Source organism: Lissotriton vulgaris, chromosome 4_1 (assembly GCF_964263255.1).
Source record: "Lissotriton vulgaris chromosome 4_1, aLisVul1.2, whole genome shotgun sequence".
Classification (NCBI taxonomy): domain Eukaryota; kingdom Metazoa; phylum Chordata; class Amphibia; order Caudata; family Salamandridae; genus Lissotriton; species Lissotriton vulgaris.
The window spans coordinates 686,267,265-686,276,483 of NC_141691.1; positions in this window are offsets into that span (position 1 = coordinate 686,267,265).

A 9,219-nucleotide genomic window follows, 5' to 3' on the forward strand; every position below is an offset into this window, starting at 1 on the left:
CACAATGTCCCAAAGATGGTCCTTGGATTCACAATAACTCCTTAGCTCAGTCCTGGTAGTGTGGACAAGAGCAGTCAGGCTATACTAGAGGAACATGTGCTAAGCATTTCAGGGTACCAACATGGATGATAAGTAATTGGTACAACTCAAAATAAATCCCAAACTAATTTAAAAAAAATAAGCAGATTTTTACATAACTTTAGAAACCAAACAAAGTCATTTGGATAAGTATAATGCTGTTATGGATTTTAAAAGCAAAAATAAATAGGTGCAAATCAATACTACAAATCTTTAGCACTGCAGTCAATGGTACAAATTAGGGGTGATTGGTAAACTCCACTCCTCCGGTGGAGTTTTGGCGACTCCACTTGGAGCGAGGAGTTTCGGAAAAACTCTACTAACCGCCATGTGGTAAAGTTTTTTCTTGCACGCAGCTCGCCAACAGTAAGTTGGCAACGCAAGCAAGAAAATCAAGTCCCAGACTGCCTCCTGGCAAGATTTCTCAATGCCAGCATTCACATGGCAGGCCACTACTGTTCACATTGAGAAAGCTGCCTCTCGTGTAGAAAATCTACTTAAGCAGCAGAAAGAGGCAGTGCCCTCCAGGGAACAGATTGGTGTCATTTCCTCTTATTTTACAGCATGGGACAAGCTCTCAGCAATAAAAATCAACATGGGCAGAGCGACATACTGAAATTCTGCAGCTCACGGAACTCATCAGAATCTCGTAGCGTTTTAAAGTACCTTCACGGAACTCCACAACTTCCATCCACTTCTAAAAAAGCTCTAATGACAATAGGTCAAGTTATGTTGAATCTACTGGGGTTTAAAGCGATGTGCGTCCCGGGACCAAGCCACAACAGTGAATTCAATTTTATCTGGCTCCAGAGGCCCAAGCACAGAGTCAACCTAGCTGTACTTGGTGCAGAAATGGGAGCCGCGGGGGAGCTAATTTTACAGCTTAGACAGTGCTGGTGGGGAAACAGATGCAAAAGTTTGACAATGGGGCTATTGCTGTGGTCGGTTGAAGGTGCTGTGGAGTTCTCTCATGTTGCATCGTGGAGTACAGGGGATGGTTGCCAGACAGGCCACCAACAAGCTTTGGGAGAATACGGTCAGCAAGATGTTATTTCAATGTTTGGTTGTCTGGGGGAAAATGGTCCTCGCCTGAAACTTGCTGGACGTCAGGACTATATTTACCACAATGACTGGACCATCTACTTTTGGGCTATGTCTCCGAGGGCCCAATGGCCAGCGACTCTTTGGTTCCTGTACATCGCTTTTACCTGCAGACTGCAGGGGAATAGTGCTTCTAGTCCAAGGGAGTCTGGAGTTGGTTTTGGCTCTCAGCGGGGTCCCTCTGTCTTGGAGAACCTGTCTTTGGTCCGGGAGGAGTTGCAGTCTTGTAGTATCAGGATGGTTCACACAGGTGCAGAATATCACACTTGTGTTCTGTGCGGGTCATGTTGTCACAGACTCAGTACTCTTCTGTGTCTGCTGTTGCAATTTGAATTTGAACTGAAGTTCTGGTGCTAGGGTTGCCCCTTAAATCCTAGATTTAGAAGTGTTAGGGGTGTGGTTGCAAGTGGCCAATGCGCTTCTAGCCCCAGCGGCTAATCAGCCCCTAAGGTGACCACACCTGGGGGTGTGCATCATGATTTCAACCAAGAACCTTCTATTCTGCCACTTTTAAAATTGGCGGAAACTTTTTGTATCCGTAGAGACCAGGTAGCCCACATTAGGGTTGTGGTTAGCCTTCTGAGGGTGTACACCTACTGACTACATAATTTACCTCACTGCCCGGGTGCAAATTTGCCTGGGTGCAGGAAGACGGCTGTTTCCTCCTTTGAGAGGCAGCCTTGCAGGGGCAGCTCCTCCGCAATGGCAAGGGAGGGCCACCCCACTGGCTCAGAGCCAGCAGGTGAAAAATAAAATAATTTCTATCATTGTTTTATTTTTCACCTGGTGGCTGAGCCAGCGTGCTTAGGGAGGGTGAGGCCGGGTCATGGGAGGGGTGGGGAGGACTGGTTTGTGCACTTATAAGTGTGCATGTGTGTTTGGCCAGTCGTCTTAGGCCAGACACACATGTGCACTTAAGTTTCTCCAACCCGGCTGTATTGAAAGAGTTGGGTTGGAGAAATAGCACAGATCCCCAGTCCTGAGCAGAGCGTCAATCCAGCCCACTCAGACTAATCCCCACTCTGCTCTCATAGCATGAAAGCAGCACAGGGATTACGCAGTGAGTCTCTGCTGCTGTCTCAGTCTGTTGGAACCAGGAAGCAACAGAACACAGTGGTGAGAGGAGCGATGTGGACGGCAGCTTCAGGTAAGTGGAATTAAAAAATATATTAACCCCGCCCTCAACCTCCTGTGCTATTCTGCACCCCCTCCATTAGCCCTACCACCTCTTCATTGTGTCAGCCAACGCTGCAGCCTGGATGTATCAGACACGGTGTAAGCTTTGAAGTGCACTGACTTGATGTGCCACTTCAGTAGCCATCATGTAAGGGAGGGAGGTGTCACCTCCTTCCTGTCCAGGCCATTGTTTCTGAATCCTGGGAGAGTTAACACTTCCTGGTAAGGGGTCAGATTTCTGTCTTGGCAGCAACAGTTGCCGGTTGCCAACAAGTGTACAGTAAAAGCTGGGACACCTAGGTGGGCAACCTTAAAGGTAGCCGCCTAATGACTCTGACATAGGAATCATGTCAGGGGTGAGGAGGGAAGTTGTTTGATGCTAAACATGACATATATTGGTGGTACCATAACAGAGCTGTCATCCTCGAGGTTGCCCGGGTGCTTGCTCATGTTATCCTACGGGCCACTAATCACTTACAGTAGCTCTTAATGGAAATGGCTACTATAGGGACATACAGGCTTGCTATTATATGTCACCTACTTTATTATAATGCACCCTGCCTCATGGGCTCAGGAGGCCTTCCTTAGGGGTGACTGGCACATATTAAAAATAGTGCTTTGACCTTGCCACACATGGTGAGGACAAAGTCAAGTTTGAGCAGTTTGCACTGCTTCTGCAGTTTGCAACGGCAGGACAGCAGTCATCTATTTACTTGGGCCACTAAGGGTGACACAAACGGGCTCTGGTGACTCCTCTAACTCCCATGCTCTGGGTACCACTAATGCCATTTAATAGGGACTTATAAGGGGGTTAAAGACCTTTCCAATTGGGGTTGCCAATTCACATGTATCAGTTGAATGGAGAGAGCACTTGTAATGAGGTCTGGTTAGCAGAACCCGTGCAGTTTCAAAATCATAACTATCAGCATTGGAGCAAAAAGTGTGTGGGGGGTTTGAACATACAAAAAGGGGGAATTTCCTACATGACTACCCACCCAGACAAAAGGTGATAAGCAACTAATGTATCCCCTGGTAGTCCTTATCATCTAAGTGGAAAAACCTGAAAGGCCATCTGCAGTGGCATGATCAGTCCTAGTCTGTGTTCCACTGAAATGTCCATACCCTGTACGGAAATGGCCCACCTCAACAATTTGAGGTTCTCTGCTCTTATCTGCATCAGACATAGGCCTGTGGTCAGTTTGAACCTTGATGTGAGTCCCAAAGAGATATGGCCTTAGCTTTTTCAGGGACCAAACCACAACAACGGATTCCCTCTCAATGACACTCCCAACACTGCTTTCTAGGTAGGAGTTACTTGCTGATATAGGCAACTTGTTAATGCTTGCTCTCATCATTTGTTTGTAGCAACACTGCCCCAGTCCCATGTTCAGAAGCATCTGCTTGGCTAAAGAACCCTTTTCCACTGTCTAGTGCCTTATGGACAGGTGCTAAGCATATAGCCTCTTTCAGGGTGTCATAGACCTTTTGGCATCCCGTGGTCCAGATGACTTTCTTAGGCTGATTTTTGGGGGGTAATCTCAATGAGTGGAACAAAAATGGTGCCGTGATGCAATACTGCTTCACAAACCTCCTGCAATACTCCGTTAATCCAAGGGATGCCCAGAATTTGGGTCTGGGTCTTGGGAGCCTGCCACTCCAGAATGGTTTGGTTTTTGGGTTGGAGAGGTTGTACTTGGCATCCACCTACAAGGTGGCCTAAGTAAACAACTGAACTCAGCCCTATCTGGCACTTACTGGCCTTGACAGTTAAACCTACTGGTTGCAGGGCCAGTAGTACATCCCTTAGGCAGACCAAGTGATTCTCCCAGGTGGAAATAAATACAGCTATATCAACCAGGTATGCTGCACTAAAGTTGTTAAGACATGAGAGAACTCGATTCACCAACCTTTTGAAAGTGGTAGGTGCATCACCTTAAATTGAAAGTGGCCTTCATGGGTTGAAAATACTGATCTCTCCTATAATCCCTGGTTAAACCCAATCTGCCAGTACCATAATCAGACCCTCCAGCTTTTCGCGATTTCGCGATTTGCAAAAAAATCGCGAAATCGGAGGAGTAGCGCGATGTCCGCGATATTTACAATTATTGCCGCGATAAGTGTCATCAAAACAAACATTGCCCTTTTATTGGCTGTTTGCGCACATGTTACGACTGCAGTCCAGCCGTCAACTACCTGCTGCCTCCCACTTGATAAGATCTAATCCTTTAGCCTATGTGGCTTTGATGTGCAAATACAGCTGGCGCTTCGCTCCGGGAACAGGATTTTTGCTCTCACCATGACGCCTGAGGCTCAGAGAGAGTGTAGGTCGGCTCAGGCTGCGGAAGGATGTTATCCGTTTTCTGCAGCCTGTGCATTTCTTGGCACTAATGTCTAGGGAAAGATTGCTTAAGAAGTGTACAAGTGCAGGTGGACTGAGTGAGGAGTGCCTGGTGAGCACGCTCCATGCCGTACTGTCTTTTGTTGAATTTTATTGTTCGTGTAACACTGCTCTTATTGTGATGTCTCAGCAAACGCTTGCCTTGTCAGAAAGCAGGATTAGGAAATGGCTGTTTGACTTGAAAGGAGTGTTTTGTGTATGTGGATTTCTGTCCATGTCTGTGGGTCAGAGAGTGGTCTGCGATCCGTCAGATAATTTTTATTTAGTTAGTTGTTAGTGAAGCCCCTGGCGTTTTTTTTGTCCTGGGAAAATATCCTGCTACATTTTAGTGTTTGGAAAGGTGGGAGATTTGCTAAATAAGTCAAAACACTCGTAAGGAAATTATATTTATTTTTCTAGTACGTGGGATCTGCAAATTGTGAATTTATTACTTTTTTCTGCCTTTTTTTAGATTATTTCTCCAGTAATTTCAAAAATACAACTTTGAACCTTAAATTACATTTCCTAAGTTTTTCCAATGCCTTTAGTGAAATTTGCAAAGTTTTGCACAATATTTCAAGGACATTTGTGTAAAGCAAATCTTGCAATTTTTTACACATTTAGTTTTAATTTTTTAAGAAGATTATCTGTTCCAAACTGCCTAGGGAACCTGCCTGTCGATCATTAATTAAAAAAAGAAAAGTTCACAAAAACTGTCAGATATTAATATTTTCGAGAACATTTACAGCTAAGAACTCATAAGTATTTTTACTTTCTTTGGTCCTCCGCTCCTGACCAGGCTCCCCTCCACGCAACACAAATAGCAGTGGGGCCCCCTAAGCAGACCCTCCAGGATTTTACGATTTCGCGATTTTGTAAAAATGCTGCGATTTTTACAAAAGTGCCAGCAAAATCGGCACTTTTATAGAAATCGCAGCATTTTTACAAAAGCTGCTACATCCTGGGGGGTCTGCTAAATTGCCAATTAAGCTAGCGCATTCACAGACAGTTTGTGACGCAAAGCGCCTCAGCAAATCTGCTCTGGGGAGTAGAGTTCAGAAAGTTAGCATTTACAATGCACATACACGCCAAAGGGTTCTTGTACTCCAGCCATTCCCTCGGTATCAGGAGCAGGGAGAAGGCCTTGAGGCGCATTAGGCGTGTCAGCAGGACAGGGCACGCCTGGGTCATATTTACATTGGCAAATCTGCAAGTGAAAATAACCCACTTGAAAAGCAGTACCCGGGTTTATCGCTTACTGGTAGAACTGGCTTGTGCTTGTAAAAAAAAGCCTTGTGTCCGTAATTCAGGATAATCTGTGTTTCCAAAGGTTTAGCAAATATACTTGATTGGGGATGGGAGAGGGGGGGCATTTTTAAGTGGCTGAGCTCAGGTCGCTCGTGTGTGCTTCTGGCATCATTGGGCTGTTTCAGGTTATGGTCTTTGTCATAGATCCTGTTGGGGACATTACCACTTTATCAGTTGTTGAATAGCAATTCCAAGGGATAACAGCCTTCACCTGTGGGCTGCTTCCTCTATTCCATATTCCAGGTTGCCTATTCAAAGTGGAATACTCTGCTAAAACAGTTTCCATTGATTTAAGGCTGAAAATGAATGAATATGAGTAAAATAAAGTGCCGCCAAAATGCCGCTAAGTTTCCATATTTGTGCCACTAAATTTCCATGTTTGTGCCGCTAAATTTGCGAATCCATGCCACTATATCCTGGGGGGTCTGCCTAATGTTAAATCAAAGGTACTTTTGGCTGCACCTGACTTATCAATAAACTCATCTGTTCTTGGTATGGGGTGTTCATCAGGTTTAGTGCCTGCATTTAAACCTTTATAATCCACACAGACCTTGATTTTTGGTTTTCCACTCTTTGAGTGAGGTTTGGGGACCTGTACCAGGGAATGTCAGCTGGTACAATCACCACAAGCTCTAGCATCTTGCTAACTTCAGGATTGACGCAGACTTTGACATGATCAGAAAGTCTGTAAATCTTGTTTTGACAGGGAGGATGTCACCAGTATCCACATCATGGACACACCATGTTGCATGACCAGGGGGTCAAAGAAAAGAGCAAGGCAAACGGGTGTAGGACTTGCCTGCAGTCACCTTACTGTTGTACTGCTAGAGAGTCTTTTAAAAACCCTCTACAGAACCCTCTTGTTGATTGCTTGACAGTAGTTCAGGGAGGGGATCACGTTCCTCATCTTGGTCTTTATCAGTGTCGAGGAGCATGGACATGTCACCTCTGCCATGCAACAGATTTATCCAAGGCCAAACACTGGTGATAAGGACCTCGGACTCGAAATGCTGCTTGCTGTGAAGGTACACCCAATACACATGTGCAGCCGCAGGTGAAGAAGCTTTAGTAAGGAGAGCATCCCTTGGAGTAGCTTGACAGGAGTTGCTGCAAGTCCAAGTCAACCTTTGAGCAACTTTGCAACTTATGCATCAGCCACCCCCATTTGGAAGATGTGGATCAGGTGCCACAAAAAAATCTGATGGAGGCATAAAGGGATTGCTGTTGCAGCAGTATGCTGGAAGTGCACTTCAACTCTCAGATCAATCACAATAATAACGATTTTTCACTAAGCGAAGCATCGCAATTGAGGCTGAATCCATGAAAAGTCAGGCTCACGCCATTCAAGGACCTAATCTGCTGAGTTCCACAAGGATGATCACTCAGCCCCACACTTTTCAACATGCACTTGACTCCCTGGTTTACATAATCACATCCTACGGTATCAACATAATCTCCTCGCTGACGACTCAGAGCGGCCAACTGGATGAAATAAAACTGCCTCAAGCTCAACACTGACAAAATTAAAGTGCTGGCCTTCGGGAATAAAGGCTCACCTTGGCACTCCATCTGGAGGTCTACCAAACTTGGACCCACACCCACCCCAACCACAAACAATCAAGCTAGAAACCTAGACCTCATCTGGAACACCAACGTCACCATAAAGTCTCAGGTCAACACATCACCTCATGCTTCGACATCCTCAGCAGGTTACGTAAAAGCTTCAAGTGGCTCCCACTGGATATCAGATGTACCATCATGCTTGCCCTAAACACAAGCAGACTGGATTACAGCAACACACTCCACACCTGCATCCCAACTCATCTTCTTCACAGATCTCAAACTGTCCAAAACATCCCACCCAACTCGTCCCCGGCCTCCTGTCCCCAACCCACCACACACCATCCTCAGAGAGCTCCACTGCCTCCCCATCCAGAACTTCTGCCTGTTCGTATGTCTCACGCATCCATTCAAGTCACTACACAACACAGAATCTAAATACCTCAATCACGGGCTTCCCTTCCACCAACACACCAGACAACTTTGCTCAGCATCCTCTCACTCGCACACACACCCTGCATCCACAGAAGCAGAACAGGAGGTTGATCAGTCTTCTACCAAACCGTCAAATCTTGGAACGATCTCCGTCATCACATCAGGACCTCCATATCCCTTCTTGAAGATGAAGACTTTTCAATTAATCTTCTTGCAGGACCAATGAGATTGCTTGTACTCAGGACACGCCTCACCACATACCTGCACTGACCAACTCAGCGCCTGGACACCCTCATGGGTGACAAGCAGTGCTCTACAAATCTACCTTAAAGTGAAGGGATGAATCTCATTCTCTGACTATTTCAAACCTCACGGAGAAAACGGATGTGCTCAAGTGATGATCATAAGAAGGAGATGAGAGCGCAGATAAGGTAAGGCTGCCAGGTAGTGCTTTGAGGCAAGATTGAGCTCTCAGAGGGCTATATTATTTGATGCAGATTGCCTTCTTGGGCTCGGAAAGGGTCAGTGGCCATGGGTGTCGGGCAGGTATCCCACTGAATTTATCACACTGGATGGTACTGATTGTTATAGTTGTATATCTAGAATTTGAGGACCAAATATTCAAACCTTGGATAGGAGAATGGGTCATACACCTTATAAAACTGTAATGATTTGTTTTCTGGCACAACTTGGATACAATTACCTTAAAGGTAGAAATCTAAATGTTGATACCCACACTTGATGTCAATCGCCGTCTTATGGAATTGGTAATATCATAATTAGTGTCTCTGTTGGCTGGCGAAAGCCATTGGAATCAATTTTGTCAACATTTTTCTGTTGAAGGAGAGATGCCCTTTGCCACAGACCCTGGCGTCAATGACAGGTTAATTTTCTTTGATTGGAACAAAATACTTCATGGTTGCATCCTTTAGCAGTTACTAGGAAGACCTTTTCAAACTGCTTCGAATAAGACCTTTTCAAACTGTTCCGAGTAGGACCACTCAGGATGTTATCTCAAGGATGGCCAAGTTTGGCATGAATCTTTCACAGTAAGTGGCTATTCCCAAAACTATGTACGATTACGATTACTATTATTATTATTATTATTATTATTATTATTATTATTATTATGTAAGACAACTGTGCCATCTGTGGTGGTTTGGTGGATTTGATGTATTGTACAT